A 19,280-nucleotide genomic window follows, 5' to 3' on the forward strand; every position below is an offset into this window, starting at 1 on the left:
GGGAGAGCTCTCTCCCAGCGCTGGCGCTTTGACTACACTTAGCGCTTCAAAGCGCTGCCGCGGCAGCGCTTTGAAGTGCAAGTGTAGCCATAGCCTGAGTCAGCAAGACATGTAGCGGTATGCCTGGGGACAGAAGTCTAAGGCTTTTCCATGTCACGTGCTGTGAAGCTTGTGTTTAGGATGCAGGAGGTGCCAGCCACGTGGCAAAAGACTATAAAAGGCAGCTGCATCTTCTCCATGTTGTCTTCATTCCTGCTTCTTACCTCTGGAGTAACTTTTCATCAAACTTAAGCTCTGAACAAAGGACTGAATGACCCATCCAAGCTGTGGATGTTTTCCAGAGGGACTTATGTATGTATCTGATTACTTTTTGTTCTTTCTTTTATAATAAATCTTTAGTTTTAGATACTAAAGGACTGGCTGGCAGCGTGGTATTTTGGGTAAGATCCAAACTAATATTGACCTGGTGATGCGGCTGGCCCTTTGGGGTCAGAAGAACATTTTTGTATAGCAGGGGTCGGCAACCTCTGGCACGCGGCTTGCCAGGGTAAGCACCCTGGCGGGCTGGGCCAGTTTGTTTACTTGCCACGTTGGCAGGTTCGGCGGACCATGGCTCCTACTGGCCGTGGTTCGCTGTCCCAGGCTAATGGGGGTAGTGGGAAGTGGCACGGGCAAGGGATGTGCTGGCAGCGGCTTCCCGCCACCCTCATTGGCCTGGGACGGCGAACTGCAGCCAGTGGGAGCCGCGGTCTGCCGACGTGGCAGGTAAACAAACTGACCTGGCCCGCCAGGGTGCTTACCCTGGTGAGCCGCATGCCAGAGGTTGCCGACCCCTGTTGTATAGTGAGCAGAGTTTTTAAATAACTTCTCACTGTGCTGTACCTATGTGCTGATTGGGAGCCAGAGAACTGGAATGCAATAAAGGGGGCTGTGTGATTTGTTTTTAAGCTTCTTGATAACCAGTGTGGGAGATCAGGAGCACAGTTTGTGACTGGTTGGTGAGTCTAACTTCAGTGTTAACCACCAGTTTTGGGAGTATCTGCTCTCCTTTTTGCAGCCTGCCCTGACCATGGCATTTTTAGTGAGGGCTACCCTAGGCACACCGGATCAGAAGCTATATCCACCTCATCCAGAAGGTTCACAAATCTAGCAATAAGCCTGCAAAGTTGGGTAAAATAATGGAAGTGGATTATGTACAGAGGATTGTGAAGTTTTACGTACATACTGAATAGAGCTGGCTAAAACATTTGTATAGAAAATATTTTTTAGAGGGAAATTAGGTTTTCTAATAAAACTGCTACTAATAAAAGGAGAATTGGGTGGCATCTGTCTGCTTTGCTTTAACATTTTTTTTCTGTCAGAATACTAAAAATCCAAAAACTGAAAATATCTTGTTTTTTTGTTTGTTTGTGACAAAAAGTCAAAATTTTTCACAGGGGGAGAAAGGAAAAAATTCCAACCAGCTCTAATATTGAACATCCCAAAATGGCTACTTGCAATTACTCTATGCAAATATAAAAAAATCCTTTCCCAGATTAACTTGTTGCTGATGGGGGACAAAATACACAGAGAGCCAAATTGTATATTAATATACACCTTGCAATATCCTATTGATCCCAACATAATTACATCTACTGTAAGTCAGAGCAAATTTTACCTCATTTTCTACCTTCATCTCCCAGCAGAGTCAATCATTCTTCCTACCCCAGAAAAATAAATTCATCATCTTCTTGTCAGCAAAAATGGATGCACAATCAAATCCTTGCACTCCTTATGCATTTCTGCCTGAACATGGAAATAGAGACTCAGAGCATTGTGCTGTCACATTAGTGCAAGCAGATTCATCCTGGCTAGATATGATTGCCTATCCACCATACTGGATAGACAATCATGGCTTCTCCAAGCTGATTCTAACAGAGTGTCCATGTATTTCAGGGGGTCTTGGGTCAGGCACAAAGTTTTGGGGAATCTTCTTTTTTAATAATAATTAACCCCTCTCCCTTCATCCTTAGCATATAGGGATGGCAGCATAGTTGTGAAAATTCTTGTTTTTCTTTATAGCTATCTTTCAGGTTTTCTCTAGTGAACAGAAAGGAAATTAAATCAATGTATACAGTCTAGCCATGGCTACGGTACAGATCCTTAAGGTATTTAGGCACCTAACTGTCAGTACAGTGGGAGTTAGGTGCATGAATACCTTTGAAGATCAGGGCCTCAGTCTTCAGCTCAATTATATCCAAGTATCAGGAGATATCCCTGCTGTAAATGACTCTTCACACATATCTCTGACCTGGGAACTGAGCAAAATTATTTTTCCTGCCTTGATTCTTAGTGTCTCTGCATCTGGTTACAGACTTATTTATGATTTACTATTCCTCTCTCATCTTTCTATGACTAGTGCTATACTCAGATGTTTGTTTTAATCTTCCAGTGTAAACAATACTACTGAAATCTGATAGAAACTCAATATATCCAAAATACCGGTATTTGGGATTCTTTTTAAGATAAGGAAGACACTAACACATTCTGTTTTGTTTACATTGATATAAACTACAAACTATTGATGGTTTAACCACTAAAGGTTTGATTTGGTTCAGAATATAACCTTAAAATGTGGAAGTTTAGCCAAATCTTAAAATAGCCTAACCTCTTATATCTGAAGCATTGGGTTGGGGTTTTAATGGACGTGGACTTTCTAATGAGATGGCTACTAATTGTTCTTTCTGGTCATTTCAATCACATTATGGAATTTAAAAAATATATTAATTGTATCAAATATTAATCCAAACTTGCAAACTTCAAAACATTTCAGTTTGGTTTTAGTTCTCTTCTCTTGTCTGCATCAACAAACTGTGCATGTTGGAAGTAAAGGATCAATTTTTCCATTATGTCATATGTAATTAAATAAATTCACTTATCTTTTATGATTCTGTGGTGATAAACACTATATACATTTGTACATATCCGATTCCTCAACCTTTATTCTGAATGTATCTTTTTCTTTTGTTATTGGTTATCTATTGAGGACTCCGCTTTTTTTCTCAGTGTCCTGGTATTTTCCTTTAATTTTATGAGTCCAAATAGCAGTTCCTTCACGACTGCCATACCTCACACATTGGCATGCATCTCAGATTAGTCTTGGATTTCTACCCTTTTCAGAATGCTTATGAGAATGCAGATCAGAACTTTTACTCAAAGGGGATATCACTGAGCCAGAAGTAGCACAGAAAACATGAGTCAAATGAAGGAGTTAATAATGAGGAGGATAGCAAGGCACAACGACATCTAGACTATGTATATGGAAGTGGTAGAGAAAGTTTATTCTCTATTTATATATATATTATAGTTCATGTCAGTAGCCACTGCAGCAGTCAAAGTTGCAAAAAATCCATTATGACCTTTATTCTTATGCTTAGAACTTTCAATTTTGTGGACTTACATTTTCAGTGCTAAGCTGAAGCTAAATGTTTCTTGGAAAGTTTGGGCAAAATTCTTGTTGCCTGTTCTGAGCTATAGAAGATTGATAGGAAAATACATTGCTTCCATGGTGATTTATATGCATATGTGACTGTTACTGTACTAATATTATTCGCTGCCTTTATCCAGCAGGAATTCAGTATTTTCATCTATTCAGTAGTATTTTGTGTTGACTTGATAGAATTTTTCTGTAGATCTCCTGAGCAGATATTGAAAGATAATTGCGAGAGTAGAAGAGAAAAGAAATTGATATGCAATTGCTGGACTTTTTGCATCCGGCACAGAAAAACATACAGTAGTATTCAGAAAAACTTAGGTCAACCAAGGGTCAGGACCACAATGGTTCCTTTCTTGATCCCTGTAGACAACATCACCACCCTGACTGTCACTCAGGCTCGGGTGTCATCTTTGACTCAAACCTCCCTGTAGGGCAGTGGTGTGCAACCTGCAGGCCATATGCAGCCCATCAGGGTAATCTGATTGTTGGCCACAAGGCATTTTGCTGATGTTGACCCTCCGCAGCTCCCAGTGGCTGCGGTTCACCATTCCCGGCCAATGGGAGCTGCGGGAAGCCTTAGCAGAAAGAATGTGGGCAGGAGGGACCCGGCCTCCCTTAAGGACTTGAACCAAACCCAGAGACTCACAACAGGGGTGAAACCAGTCTAAGGGAGACTGTTTTTCAGAAGCTTTGTTTTGCCTAGCTCTAACTCTTGTGCTGTCTGGGTAAAGTGTGTGTGTGTGTGTGTGTGTGTGTGTGTGTGTTTTGAGGCTTTGCAAAGGAACTTGTGTTCGTTGCTTTAATGTCATGTGGTCCCCCAAAAGTTAAACTATAATCCAGAGTGACACTGGGAGAGTGCATAAGCTACTGGGTTGGCTTGGGAGGTTCAGGATGGGTCTCAGGGTGGAGAGAAGTTGGGATTTTGAGGTCTTTATACCAAAAAGGGTTGCCAGACACTGCATCTGCTTAGCTGCTTGCCTGTCTCCCCTCAGTCCCAGCCCCTTGTTGCCAGCTGAGAAGCTGCCAGCCTGCCAGGCTGTCTTCCCCCTGCGACCAGCCAAGAAGCTGCCGGCCTGCCCAGGCTGTCTCCCTGCAGCCCTCTGAGGCCAGCCCGGAAACTTCCTGTGTCCCTGCTTGCCCCAGCCTGGCTCTCTCTGCCCTGGAAAAAGACTCACCTGTCTGCAGTCAGAGCCGGGCTGGGAACTGCAGCCACCACATGCTTGGAACCTGGCTCCCAGCCAAAACAGCTGAAGATAGCTTTTCAGCATGAAGCCTCCTGATTGGCCAGATGGGGAGAGCTGATTGGCTGCAACCGCTGATGGGGGGCTGCCATGCAATAGGTGATTGGTTGCCAACAGCTGATCGTCCAGTGGATGCTACGCGCCCACAAACACGGAGTCAGCGCTTATGGTAGGAATGTTGTTCCTTCTGTTGAAGGATAGTTAAAAATAATTTATCAAATAGTTACACACACCCATAATCCAAGTTAAATCAGTGGAAAACGGTATATGTAATGAAAAATGAGCCTCTCATAAAGGAGAATGCAAAATATGAAAATGATTCGGCACCTCTAACCATGCTTGAGCTGTCAGTCATGTTACTGTTACAAGAATACCCTCTTCTTTTTGACAGCCCAATGTGACCTCTCTAATTTACTTTCTCATTCAGCATTCTGAAGCAGACTGCTCAGATCCAAAATGGGATTCAGTGCAGCCAACTATTTATACAGAGAAGATAGGACTAGGACAAAAAGGATATCATCAGTTGACCTGGATATCTGGAGTAAATCAATTCCACTCCCACTACAAGATATCAGGGGAGAACTACACTATGCAGATGTAAGTGTAGAAGTATGGCTGATTTAAATAAATGGTGTTCTCCAATTGTCTCCACCTATAATCTTATGAATTTGGAGCTACATGTGCTGTAAATTTTGTATTGCAATGGCTCAGCAGAGTTGTGGCTTAAATGTAGCACACTATTTCCCATGAGAGTCAGAGCTTTACTAGTGCCTTAGGAGCAGTGGTAGCAGCAAAATATGAAAAATAAGCTGCAAATCAAGAGGAAAGGAATCTAAATGATTAGAGTGGATTGAGTGAATTATGAAGGGCTCACATCCAGTAGGGACTGGAATCTTGTCTCTCTCTCTCTCTCTGCATTTTATATTAAACTCATGATCTCATCTGGGATTGCTATGATATATTGAGCTAGACCTGCAGTGGCTATTTGCACATCTGTCAAGTGTCTTTACAAAGTGACACACAAATCCACAGTCTTGCTGCTCCTGTCCTGCCTTGCTGATTGCTTAGCCATTCTCTGTGCAACATTCAGCCCCAGGGCATCAGGTCTTCTATGCTCAGTGTCATATGGCACAGTATTGTGACAACAGTGAAAAGATGCCTCTTCATGATATATATTTTTTTCAAAAAGTGAAATCTTTTTTACCTGATGGAAAAGTCCTGGATAATTTAACAGAGAATTATATCCCTTCTGTAAGGTGGTTAAAAATCTATAAAATGGATACAGGTGGGTGCGGTAATATCTCTTACTTCACCCACTTTATCTCTCTAATATCCTGGGACAGACATGGTGTTAGGTAAAAAGCAAGTCCTTACTCACCTCTCCAGCACCCGAGTTCGTGCGGAGTTGGTATGGGGCTCACAATCTGTCAGAGACCAGACAACACTTCGTTGATCAACGGGCTCACACTTATCCTTAGCTTAAAAGGCTTCGGAGTAAGTGTGGCCAGTTTATTAGGGTTGAGCATCAATATTTATACACAGAAGTAAACAAAGTGATTAACAGATCATAATGGTCATGCATAATCAATCAAGATTCTACAGGATAAAACGTAAATTAGAAAAGACAAAGGGGGAGATGGCTACTTAAGGGGAGGGGGGGTGTCATGAGTAGTTCGCAGGTCAGAGCTTTGATTAAAAGTTTCAGACAGAGACATCAAGTCTGAGTTAAGTTTCAGTTCATCAAAAGTTCAGACTCAACATTCCTCCATTTGTAGCTTTGGGATAACTATTTACCAAAAGCTACACCCCATTTTAAGGAGCCAAGGGCCGCTTGGCAATTTCAGCCTGGGCCAACTCGAAGAGAGTAAGGCCTTTGGCTGAAGTAGGAAAAGAATAAACTGACCCACATGAGTTTATGAGGGAGGGGACACACTGAATACAGCAACACAGTATTATAAGGATTACTATGGCCCCAACAATACCCACCAAGAGTTTTTTAACCCACCCAAATCCAGGCAGCCAATTCCATAAGGCTCCCCACCAATCATAAGGTGGCTGGCCAGAGGAGTAGTTCTTAGCCATTTCCCTTAGATGTTTGGTACGTTGAAAGGTGTCAGGGTAGGTGTCATTTACAAAAACACAGCATTCTTCATTTATGAGGGCACAAGTTCCTCCCTGGGCTGCTAACATTATGTCTAAAGCCATTCGGTTTTGCAAAGCTAACTGGCGCAGTTGGGACATTTCCCCGGCCTGATTCTCAAATAGGGTCGCAGTTTCATTGGTTAAAGATTCTAGTAGTCCCTGTAGACGGATGACACCACCCCTCAAGCTAATAAGACCAGCCCACCGCTGCCACGACAAACCATCACGGATATTAATATCTCTGAAGGTTTCACGGATGTTACGAACGTGGGGAAAATGGGGGGGTGAGGGAGATGCGAGAAGGCGGTGTGAGCCACGCTAAATAACATGACCCTGCCCAATCAGGGGAGAGAAAGTAATAAGCTTTGGGCCCGCACACCCAGTATGTTCCATACATTGCGTTTCGGGTATTCCATTTCTCAAAGTAGGAGGTAACCCACCACCCGTTGGACCACTGTTCCCCTGGTAACGCAGAGGGGTCGTTGTGCGAACCGCAGAGGCACAATTTGGTAGTGGTGTTTTCAAAGTGCAGTGTAGTACTGCTTGAGCAGTTGTAGAAGGCAATCATATATCCCTTAACAATTAGTTGGACACCCTCGTGATCTGAGCAGGGCTTCTTAAAAGCTGACTCTGAAGGCTTGCCCACCCATGAAAAAGTTGGATCGGGGTGAGGGATCCACATATGGGATAAGTGGGAAGCGCAAGGCTTGAAGCCAAGATTTTTACTAAAGGCGGTGCCATTAAAATACATGTTGCATTTACTGGTTCCCACAAAAGTTGACCCCTTTTCTTTAACAAAACACAGTGATCCTGTCTGATTTGTTACCCTGAGATATCTGTTAATTGGCGCTCCTGTTTTGTCCCATGTAAGATTGTGTTGGACTGGATCTTTTATTCTAGCCGGTGGCATCCAAGTCATATTAGCAGTGGTCAGGGGAATGGGTGTGAAGGGGAGTCCCTGTTCTGCATTTACTGGAAATTGCGTACATACCCAGCAATTACTTCTATTTCCTAAAATACGAGTTTTAACCTCGTGGGAATATCTAATAAAAGCATTATCTTCATAAGCAGAAAATAAACTAAAAAGGCATAATAAAAAACATACAGTTGTCAGAATAAAAGGTCCTCTCATTTTTTTCGAGTCAATTTAAGTCTGATGTCTGAAAGAGGTAAGCTGGTCCACTGGTCAGAGGCAGTGTCCTCAGTGGTGGCAAGAGCTGCTGGTCCGTCACTGTGGTCCACTACGGCTGGCTTGACGTGGGAGTGGTGGATCCAGGATTTGCGTCCTTCCAGGAACACTGCAGTCTGGGTTGTTAAAAGAACCTGGTGGGGTCCAGTAAACCTCGGCTGGAGGGTGTCGCCACGAACGAACTTTTTGGCCCAGACGAAGTCCCCTGGTTGGAACGGGTGGATCTGTTCTTCTAGTGGCACGGTCTGGGAAAACTGCGAGGCTTTCCAAAGGGTACGGAGGCGAGCCTGTAGGGAGAGAAACTGGCACGCGGTCATATGATCCCCTCCCAATAGTGAAACATCAGCACGTGGTAGCGCCCTGCCTTTGAAAGGGGGGTGTCCATAGAGCAGTTCAAAGGGGGATAATCCCAATACGCGGGTTGGGCGAGTACGAAGGTGAAACAGGACCAAGGGAAGTACCTGAGGCCACTTTAACCCTGTTTCCTGACAGTATTTAGCCAATGTGAGCTTAAGCTCCCTATTCATACGCTCAACTTTCCCGCTAGACTGGGGGTGGTAGGGTGTATGAAAGGAGTGTGAAATGCCCAGTCCTTGTTCTAAACGGCCAAGGACATTACCAGTAAAGTGGGGTCCGCGATCTGAGTCAAGCACGAGAGGGATGCCAAAACAGGGTACAATGTCTCTAAGGAGAATCTTTGCCACTGTGGCAGCAGTACAATTAGCAGTAGGAAAAGCTTCGACCCATGAAGTCAGAGGGCAAACCAAAACAAGGAGGTGCTTTTTCCCAAAAGCCTTTGGCATATCTGCAAAGTCAATTTGAAGATGTTGAAATGGAGCAGCAGGCGGAGGTCTTCCACCCTTAATTTTGTTAAGAGGCGGAGCAGGTCCATTACGCTGACATGTGCTGCATGCTTTCACTATTGACAGGCAGTAGGGTTGAATGCCTGGAGCATACCAAAAGCGAGCGATGGTGTCCACAAGGGCGTGCGTGCCGTAGTGACCCCCCTTATCATGGTGCCAGCGAACTGCCACGGGGTATGTGGAGCGAGGGTGGCAGGCTCGGCCATCCGGCATAAGCCAGGTCCCTTTGACCAGAGTGGCTCCGAGGCTCTCCCACGACTGTAGTTCAGCAGCGGGTACCGGTACGGGGTGCGGTGGAGTAAAGGAGGAGGTTACAATAGCCAACGTGGGCATGGCTAAGGGTAAGACGGCAGCCGCCTTGGCGGAGGCGTCAGCCAGGGCATTCCCACGGGTGACGGGGCTATCATCTTTAGTATGGGCCCGGCAGTGAACTACAGCCAGGACCGAGGGTTCTTGGAGGGCGTCCAAAAGCTTGTGGATGATTGGGAGGTGCTGAATGGGTTTACCGGCAGCTGTCTGGAAACCTCGAAACTTCCAGAGGTGGATGTGACAATGCACAACTCCAAAAGCATACTTGCTATCAGTAAAAATGGTAACGGTCTTACCAGCGGCCAACTGGCAAGCTCGGGCCAGGGCATAGAGTTCGGCGGCTTGGGCTCCCCAGTTGCCTGGCAGTGAGGCGGCCTCTTGAATGTCCCATTCAGAGGTGACTGCATAACCGGTGAAACGCTTGCCATCAACATAGAAGGAGCTTCCGTCCGAGAAGAGGATGCAATCAGGGTTGTCCAGTGGCACGTCAAACAGGTTGTTCCTTATCTGTAAGATGCTATGAACTACTTCCACACAGTCGTGCTGATCCTGGAGGACTGGCAGGTCAGGAAGCAAGGTAGCTGGATTAAGGGGCCCACATCTTTCAAAAATTAGATTAGTGTCTTCTAGGAGTTCGGCCTCTAGCTGCTGCTGACGATGGGCCGAAAAGACTTGGGTTGTGCCCCTACGCAGAAGGGCTGACAAGGCATGAGAGGTCCAAACCGTGGTAAAATGACCCAGGGTCAAGCTCTTTGCCTTTGTGATCAGCAGGGCAGCTGCTGCCAGAGTCCGGGTGCAAGATGGGGTTCCCTGAGCGACAGGGTCGATCTGCTGAGAGTAAAAAGCAAGCGGGAAATGGTGGGGCCCGCTCAGCTGGGTAAGGACGCCACTAGCAATTCCGCCCTTCTCGTGGACAAAAAGGTGAAAGGGTTTGCTGTAATTGGGGGGGCGGAGAGACATGGAGGAGTCCACACTGTCCTTGAGTAACTGAAAGGCTTGGATCGTGTCTGGGGACCACTGCAAAGGGTCAGGAGCAAGGTTAGCAGTGAGTCGGTGGAGCGGTTTGCTCAACTCCCCGCAGGACGGCAACCAGGGGCGACAGAAGCCAATTAATCCTAAGAAACCTCGAAGTTGTTTCTTGGTGTTTGTCAGAGGGCAGTTTTGGATAGTCTTTATGCGGACTGGGTCCATTTGTCTCCCCTCTGGGGTTAACAGGAAGCCCAGATATCGGACCTTCTGTGAGACCCACTGAATCTTGTTAGGGTCTACCTTGTGGCCTCTGGTGTGTAGGTATAATAAAAGTGCCTTACCATCGATGCGGAGGGCGGCTTCTTCGCGGTTACCTAGTAGGATGTCATCTACGTATAGGACTAACGTGGATCCCTGCGGACTGGTGAAGCCTTCCAAGTCGTGGCGGAGGCATTGGCTGAAAATCGTGGGGCTGTCTCTGTAGCCTTGAGGAAGTCGTTGCCAGACATAACTTTGTCCCTCCCAGGTGAAACCAAAGAGATATTGAGAGTCTGGGTGCACAGGAATGCTGAAAAAGGCTGATTTTAAGTCAATAACAGTGAACCACTCAGCATCCCAGGGGATTTGGCTGATGATAGTAGCTGGATCAGGAACTACTGCATGAAGAGGGACCACATACTGATTAATAACCCGTAGATCCTGTACAAAGCGCCAACGAATAGGGTCTCCGTCCTTTTTAGGATGCTTTTTGACAGGCAGTATAGGGGTATTACAGGGAGTGCGCTGAGGGCGGATTAGCTTTTGTGCAATGAATCCCTCGATAATGGGGCGGATGCCCTCCCGGGCTTCCAGCGACAGGGGGTATTGGGGGACTGACGGGGGGGTTAAGGAGGGCTTCACTTGAATCCTTACTGGCTCTGCTGAAAGGAGCAGGCCAACATCAGTGTCAGAAATTCCCCAGAGGGTTGAAGGCAAGTCAGTGAGGTCAGGGGAGAGAGAGAGGGGGTTTTCCCAATTACCCTGAGTTGGGGCCAAATCTCCTAACACTGTCGTCAATAATCCTACCCCTTCAGGAGTGCAGGTTAAAGTAGCCTCAAGCTTACAGAGTAAATCCCGGCCCATCAAAGGGATCGGACAAGCTGGGGAAAAAAGAAAACGGTGAGAAAAACATTTATCAGCATAAATAACATTTAGAGGCAAAGTGAGTCCCAGAGACTGTGGGTTGCCCTCCACCCCAGTTGCAGTTTTAACCTCAGAGGATAGCCAGGGAGAGGGGGCATGATTTAAAAGAGAGAAAGTAGCTCCAGTATCAATGAGGAAAGAGACAGGCAGTCCTTGGACTGAAAGGGTTAGACGAGGCTCTTTGCTGGGAGGGGAGAAAGTGAGGAAGGAGCCGGCTAAAGACATTAAGGAAATAAGACCATCACATTGTTTGCCTTCGCCCCCGGGGTACCGTCATTGAGAAGGCTGAGTTTTCTGCAGCTGCTGCTGTTGCCCGTAGTTGATCCAGGCCTGAGGAACGGGCTGGGCTGGTGGTGCAGTGTATTCGTCCCTGGTGTAAGTATCTGCGGATGCGACCGGACCCTCTGGGCGTCCCCAGGGGCATTCACGTTTAAAGTGACCGGGCTGTCCGCACTGAAAACAATTTCCTGGTGGCTGGGGTTGCCAGGACCCTCTTCCCCGAGCACCCTGAAATCCCCTGCCACGGCCACGGCTTCTGCCTCGAATACCACCACGAAAAGCTAAAGCCATCAACTTATATTCTTCCTTTTTCTCTTTCTTTTTACTACTTTCCCTTTCTTTCTCCCATGCAAAATCAGCTACGTCCAACACTGAAGTGACTGACTCACCTCCCCAACCAGGGCGAAACTTTAAGAAATAATCCCTTACAGGGGGCACTGACTGATTCACAAAAAACGAAATAAGAGTAGGGTGGTCTGCTTCTCTCTCAGGATCCATCTGAGTGAACATTCGGGCCCCCTCCAATAGCCTCGACCAGAACTTTCTGGGTGGCTCATCAGATTCCTGCCGAATCTGCATGAACTTAGCCTGATTAGGCGAGCGGCGAGCCATTTCTTTGAGTCTCTCTAACAATCGCTCTCGATCTGTCCACAGCTGAGTCAGCCTTTGCTGACTCCAGTCTAGGGGATTCCAGCCAGCGGCTTGATCCCGCCTATCCATCCAAGTGGTATTAACCGCATCGCTATCCCCCCATGTCCTTTCTGCCATCCACAATCTACTACGTTCCTCTCCGGTCAAAACTCTACTTAACAACTGATCTACATCCGTATAAGTAGGATTATGACTTGAAAACAATCTTTCTAAAAGTTCTGTGATCTTTCGGGGATTTTCCCCAAAGGACCCTGACAACCGTCCCCACTCTTTCAAGTCCCATTCTAGCCATCCTTTATATTCCACAATATTAGTATGTTGTAACTGGCCATTATTGTCCACAAAAGCTTGGTCGTGCACCTGTAAAGGCATTTCTCTACTCACAAAAAGTTTGGCGGAGGCAGCCTCTGGGCTATCCTCAGGGGAGGGGTATGCATCCTGCTGCATCTGCTTGATCTTTTGCCTAGTAATTACTCCTCCCAAGGTGTGCCCCTCCATTTCCTCCTTATCCCTCTGCAGAGATTCCAATCTGGAGTCCTGCAGATTCCCCTCTGCGCTCTGGAGAGAGCCCCCCTGCGGAGGAATAGGGGCAGGTGAAGTGGGGACCAACTGACGAGTTAAAACACGCCGTGGTTTACACCCTTCATCGAAATAACATGGAGGGGGTTCACTCTCGGGAGAATACCTGACTGCCATAATTTTTAAAGATTTCCACAGCTCTGCTGCTGTGTCCCAACAAAACCAGTAACATAACTGTCCCGGATGGTCTTTTTCGATCTGGCTCCTTACTCCTCTTAAGGCAGCCTGTTCGAAAGAGCCATACGAAGGCCACCTCATCTCCGGGTCGGCCAATACCGCGGTATACCCAGTCCAATTCCTTACACACAGTGTGTACAACTTCCTCCTAGACATTCCTGTCTGTACTGGGAGTTTCCCTTCATTCCATAACTTATTTACAATCCCCAGCGGACTCTCAAGAGGCACGCTAGTCCCTTGACCCATGGTGTCTGACAGGAGCCCTCCAACTGGCGTTTATCTTGCTGTCCAGTACACGACCCCTCAATATTGAATTGGCTGGGAGAAATCTCCCGTGGCGCCTGCCAATTCGTATATGAGTGGTCTGACCACTGGACAGAGGCACCACACCAGAAGGAAATCCCGGACGAGCCCCCAAATTGTTAGGTAAAAAGCAAGTCCTTACTCACCTCTCCAGCACCCGAGTTCGTGCGGAGTTGGTATGGGGCTCACAATCTGTCAGAGACCAGACAACACTTCGTTGATCAACGGGCTCACACTTATCCTTAGCTTAAAAGGCTTCGGAGTAAGTGTGGCCAGTTTATTAGGGTTGAGCATCAATATTTATACACAGAAGTAAACAAAGTGATTAACAGATCATAATGGTCATGCATAATCAATCAAGATTCTACAGGATAAAACAGGTTAAAATGTAAATTAGAAAAGACAAAGGGGGAGATGGCTACTTAAGGGGAGGGGGGTGTCATGAGTAGTTCGCAGGTCAGAGCTTTGATTAAAAGTTTCAGACAGAGACATCAAGTCTGAGTTAAGTTTCAGTTCATCAAAAGTTCAGACTCAACAATGGCTACAACTACAACTCTGAGGCCTCTTTACACTTGGCTTCCTCCTCCGCCCGGGTCAACTGGGTCAAGAGCTCTGGCCTGGTGGTCGGGGACGGGTGGCAGGCGAGCTCCCTCCCAACCGCGCTTCAGGCCATCCGGTGGAGCGCGGGTCCACTGCTCTATCTCGGCGTTTACCTTTCTGCCACGCATCCTTCTCCGCCGGAGAACTGGCAAGGTTTGCAGGGCAGGGTGGCGGAGCGGCTCCGGAAATGGTCAGGACTCCTCCGGTGCCTTTCCCTCCGAGGGAGGGCACTGGTGCTCAATCAACTGGTCCTGTCCATGCTCTGGTACCGGCTCAACACCCTGGTCCCGGCCCCGGGGTTCCTGACCGAACTCCGGACGGTGGTTCTGGAGTTCTTTTGGCCAGGACTGCACTGGGTCCCTGCAGGGGTGCTCCACCTGCCCCTGGAGGAGGGAGGGCAGGGCCTGAAGTGCCTGCGCACTCAGGTCCACGTCTTCCGCCTCCAGGCACTGCAGAGGCTCCTTTATGGTGTGGGTAGTCCGGCATGGAGAGCTCTGGCACATGCCTTCCTACGCCGCTTCCGAGGGCTCCGATACGACCGGCAGCTCCTTTATCTCAACCCGAGGGGCCTTCCGCGAGACCTCTCCGGGCTGCCGGTCTTCTACCAGGACCTCCTCCGGACCTGGAAGCTGTTCTCTGCGACCAGGTCCGTGGCGGCCACCGAAGGGGCAGATCTCCTCGCGGAGCCCCTGCTACACAACCCCCAGCTCCGTGTGCAGGTGGCGGAGTCCCCCGCGGTGCGCCAGAGGTTGGTCCTGGCGGAAGCTACCAGGGTCGGAGACCTCCTGGACTACGACCGGGGAGACTGGCTGGATCCCCCGACGCTCGCTCGGCGTATGGGGCTCTCCAGACCTTGTACTCCCCGGCTCGTACTACAGGAGGTGAAGGCCGCTTTGCCGCCCGCTGCTCGGGCCTACCTCGACCGGGTCCTGCGTGAGGGCACGCCCCGCCCACCCCCCAACCCGAGCCCTCCAGACCTTTTCATCGGGCCCCTACCCCATGGACCCGACCACCCCCCCCGCCCCTTCTCCGCCAGCCGGCTGCACGATCTGCAGCCGGTCCGTTTCCAAACCGCGCCAAGGAAGCAGCTCTACGCGCTCGTGCTCCACACCCTTCACTTCCTCACCTTCGTGTCCCGCCCCGACACCAAGTGGCGGGACCTCCTGCCACCTCTGGAGGGTGAGGAGCCCCGGTGGGCCAGCCTGTACTCCACCCTGGTCCCGAGGCCCGTCGGGGATATCAGTTGGCGGCTCCTCCACGGGGCCGTGAGTACGGGCGTGTACTTGGTGCGGTTTACCCCTGTCCCAGACACCTGCCCCTTCTGCGGCGTGAGGGAGACCCTGGCGCACATTTACATAGAGTGCGCCAGGCTGCAGCCCCTCTACCGGCTCCTCACTAATCTCCTATTGCGTTTCTGGCTGCACTTTTCCCCACACCTCCTTCTCCCTGCACTCCCTATCCGTGGCCCCACGAAGTCGCGGGACCTCCTGGTCAACCTCCTCCTCGCCCTGGCAAAAATGGCCATCTACGCGACCAGGGAGAGGCGGTTGGCCAATGGAGACTCCTGCGACTGTGGGGCTTGTTTCCGATCTTTGGTCCGCTCACGTCTCCGGGCGGAGTTCCTCTGGGCGGCGTCCGCTGGCTCCCTTGACGCCTTCGAGGAGCAGTGGGCGCTGTCCGGGGTTCTCTGCTCGGTGTCACCGTCAGGCTCCCTTCTTATGACCCTTTGACCGCACTCCTGTCCCTGTTCTTTTATTAGTTGTCCCCCGCAATTAGTGGGTTTCTGAGGCTCTGTGGCACCTCCCCTTAGGCTGGGGGGGTTCCGTTAGCATGGGGCGGGCTCGCCCGCCCCATTTCCTGGAAACCCAATAAATTTACACTTGGCTTCCCAAAAATTCAGTTTGACTCCAGCCTTCTGCACTCAAGTATCTTTATTTGGCATACAGCAGAGCTATGCTGAGTTGATCAGACTAACACAAAGGGGGGATGGATTCTGGGTACATCACAACTCTAAAGTTAGACAGAAACCTTCTCCCTTTAATATATTCCACATCTCACTGTGTTTACTATACACCGCAGCACACATTTTTGGATTGGCTTTGTTACTTTGCAGGAACCAATCCCTGTGCAGCATTCTCTGTCCACACACTGTCCATGCTTCAACTTCCTCTTTACCTCTACATTCCTATGTTACTTTGTCTTTTGAACTAACAAAGGACAAAGGATAACAAAGTAAACAGTTCCTCCCTCTTATCTTAGTTGGCTGAGACATTCTGTCTTCTTAGTCAACTGACCTATTTACTTATCTTATTTATCACAAACTTTCTGTTTTCAATCTGATTTCCTTCCCTAATTTCATCTTCCAAAAAATGAAGCCTTTCTCCATTTGTTAATTATTCATGTTGGGCCAGGCCTCAGCTACTCTGCGCTGCATATAAAAGCAGCATATTAAATTTGATATGTTTTTAAAGTAATCTCTTTGGAACACTGTGCGACAGTATATACCATTTTGTCACTTTTAGAAGACTATGATAAATTTTGTGCAAAGTATGTCTTGTTAGGTATCATTTGAAAACTCATAATCTGCCGAACATTATTGTCCTGGTAAAAGATGTGTATCAACAATGTATGTAAAGTTATAAGTTTTTACTGTATAACATTGCTGTAACATGTTCCAGAGTCAGAAAGATGGGGCCAAACCAGTTTTTCAGAGACAAAGACATCCTGGTACCCCAGACAGGTATTAACAAAGTCAAGTGGGCTATCACTTACTTAAGCAACCATTCTCCAGAAAGGGGGAAAGTGTGAATGAGAAATTTGCATTTCATCACAGGGACGGCTCAACCCTCATGTTTGCAAGAGACTACTTGTCACCTGCACCCCAGCTGGATGTAATCCTCAAGGAGGGGAAAGTGATATAAGAATGACAGGTTTCAGAGTAGCAGCCGTGTTAGTCTGTATCCGCAAAAAGAACAGGAGTACTTGTGGCACCTCAGAGACTAACAAATTTATTTCAGCATAAGCTTTCGTGGGCTACAGCTCACTTCTTCGGATGCATAGAATGGAACACATAGACAGGAGATATTTATCATGTTCTCTGTATGTATCTTCAGTCTCATTAATGAAATATTATTCATCAAAATGCGTTATGTGGCTTGTGGTTGGACAGTATAGGCCCAGCACACCCTTTTGCAGCCTGGTGCCCTACCTTAATTTCCCCAAGTGCAGCAGCAATAGATTCAGTTTAGCAGCCCAGCGTAAATGGAAGCCAACACACATTAACCAAGTGCCATGACCCTTTTTAATAAGGTTTCAGGACAGGAATCATTACAATAAACAGTTCTTCAGGCTCCCAGTTTAAGGCTCCCACACTTGTAGTCCACATCCAAGTCTCTGAATCACATTAGGCTATTCTCCAGGTTCCTAAGAAAGCGATTGCAGCCTGTCCCTGTCTAGCTCTTCTTCCATTGTTCCAATCTCTTCCTGTTGCTGTTTATATGGCACAGCACCTGACCAGGGCCTTCTCGATTATGTCCAGGCTCCAGCCTGTCCTTTAAAGGAGTAGTACAATTTCCCACCTGTGGCAAACCCAGGACAAATGCAGCAAAGAATCCTGTGGCACCTTATAGACTAACAGACGTTTTGCAGCATGAGCTTTCGTGGGTGAATACCCACTTCTTCGGATGCAAGGACAAAATGGCTACAAAGGGAGGAGTAGTAATTAGTCCCAGGGGGTTAAAAGGCCTCTCCCAGTCCACTGAGGAGAGAGAACCAGGGGAAAATAAGGTTCAGCTGGAACAGGGGTTACCAGGGAACTAATTAGGTTCAGATGGCCCCAACTGCTGGAGACCTTTTTAAACCCTCCCTGGCATGGAAGCAGGAGCAGGAGCGCTGCCATAAGTTAGGTGCACCAAGGCTCTGAACCTTTCCAGCAAGGAAGGCTGCACTCTGTCCCCAGAAGGGGAGAAAACAAGCACAAGGGACTGACTGAGGGAAGGATCAGCCAGACCCTGTGCTACCTGGAAGGATTTGCTTTGGCCAAGTCTGTGTCTCCAAGGCTAAAAAGGACTGAGCCTGCGGAGGAGGAGAAGGTACTTTGCCACACCCCATACACTCTTCACACTGTGAAACGTAAATGTGAAAACAATTAAGATGGGGGAAGACAGCATTAAAAATGAGGAGACTAATTAATTGTTAAAAATTCAGGCCAACAGTAGAAATTAAACAAAATACATACACAAATAGATACTCAAGAAATGTATTTGTATCAGCAGTCTTCGATGCATATAAAGATACTAACAAGACTGCAACAAAAGTAGTGAGTAAAAATACATGGAAAATGGAATGGAAAGGGAAACCATGAGTGTAGTACTGTTCAGAGTTTTCTATTTCATCCTTTATTATCAATAGCTATAAATGAAAACAAGTTTAGCAAGCTTCACTCAGACACTTGTCTATCCATTGAGAATAGAAGTAGGAGCTCCTGGCCACATTGGCTGTGCTGGGAAGGGGGGTGATCACACCAGGATGCCAGCTTTGCAGCACAGAAAGCATGTATAGAAACAAGCACTAACTGCAGCAATGATGGTAGTTTCTTGGTGATTTTTAACAAAATAGTCAGTGTTCAGTATATAGAATCCAAGTATATTCATATAAATGCATTTGTTCATTTCAGTTTGCCATAGTTATTTCTTTTATTCCCTGTTTTTAAAATGTTGTTTGTTTTTTAAAAAATTCTTAAAAATGAATAAATCACTAAAATTCTGGAACACTGATGCAATACAGGTTAGGTACTCACAATTAATTGCTTTACATTGTCACAACTTAGCCAATCTTCTTCAAATACACAACTATAGGTAGCATGTTCTATAGACAGGGTGGGGATATTTTATCTTCAGACTCTTCACCCCATTACACCAGTATGAATGAAGTCAATGGAGTCGTACCATTTTGCTAATAGGCCCTGCACATGTTGAGATTTTGTGTTATTGAAGGGCCCCATCCTGCAAACACTTACTCCTAGAGCCGTGAGGAGGACCCAAGTTCCATTTTGCAAAGGATTTTGAAATTTGGTTTCATTTGAACTAGGAATGGAAACTAAACATTTTGAAATTCTCTGTAAAGGAAAATTCAGGGAAAAAAACTTTTGGGGGAGGTCAATCACAATGTTTTGTTTTCACAAAAGAAAAATGTTTCATTTTGATTTCAAATTTTCACATTTCAAAAGTTTGAGGATAAACAGAGGGCAGCAACAGACATGGACACTAGTAGAATGTCATGATGGAAAAAAGACAAACTGCAAGCAGATAAATGCAGAATAC

Source organism: Mauremys mutica, chromosome 2 (genome assembly GCF_020497125.1).
Source record: "Mauremys mutica isolate MM-2020 ecotype Southern chromosome 2, ASM2049712v1, whole genome shotgun sequence".
Taxonomy (NCBI): domain Eukaryota; kingdom Metazoa; phylum Chordata; order Testudines; family Geoemydidae; genus Mauremys; species Mauremys mutica.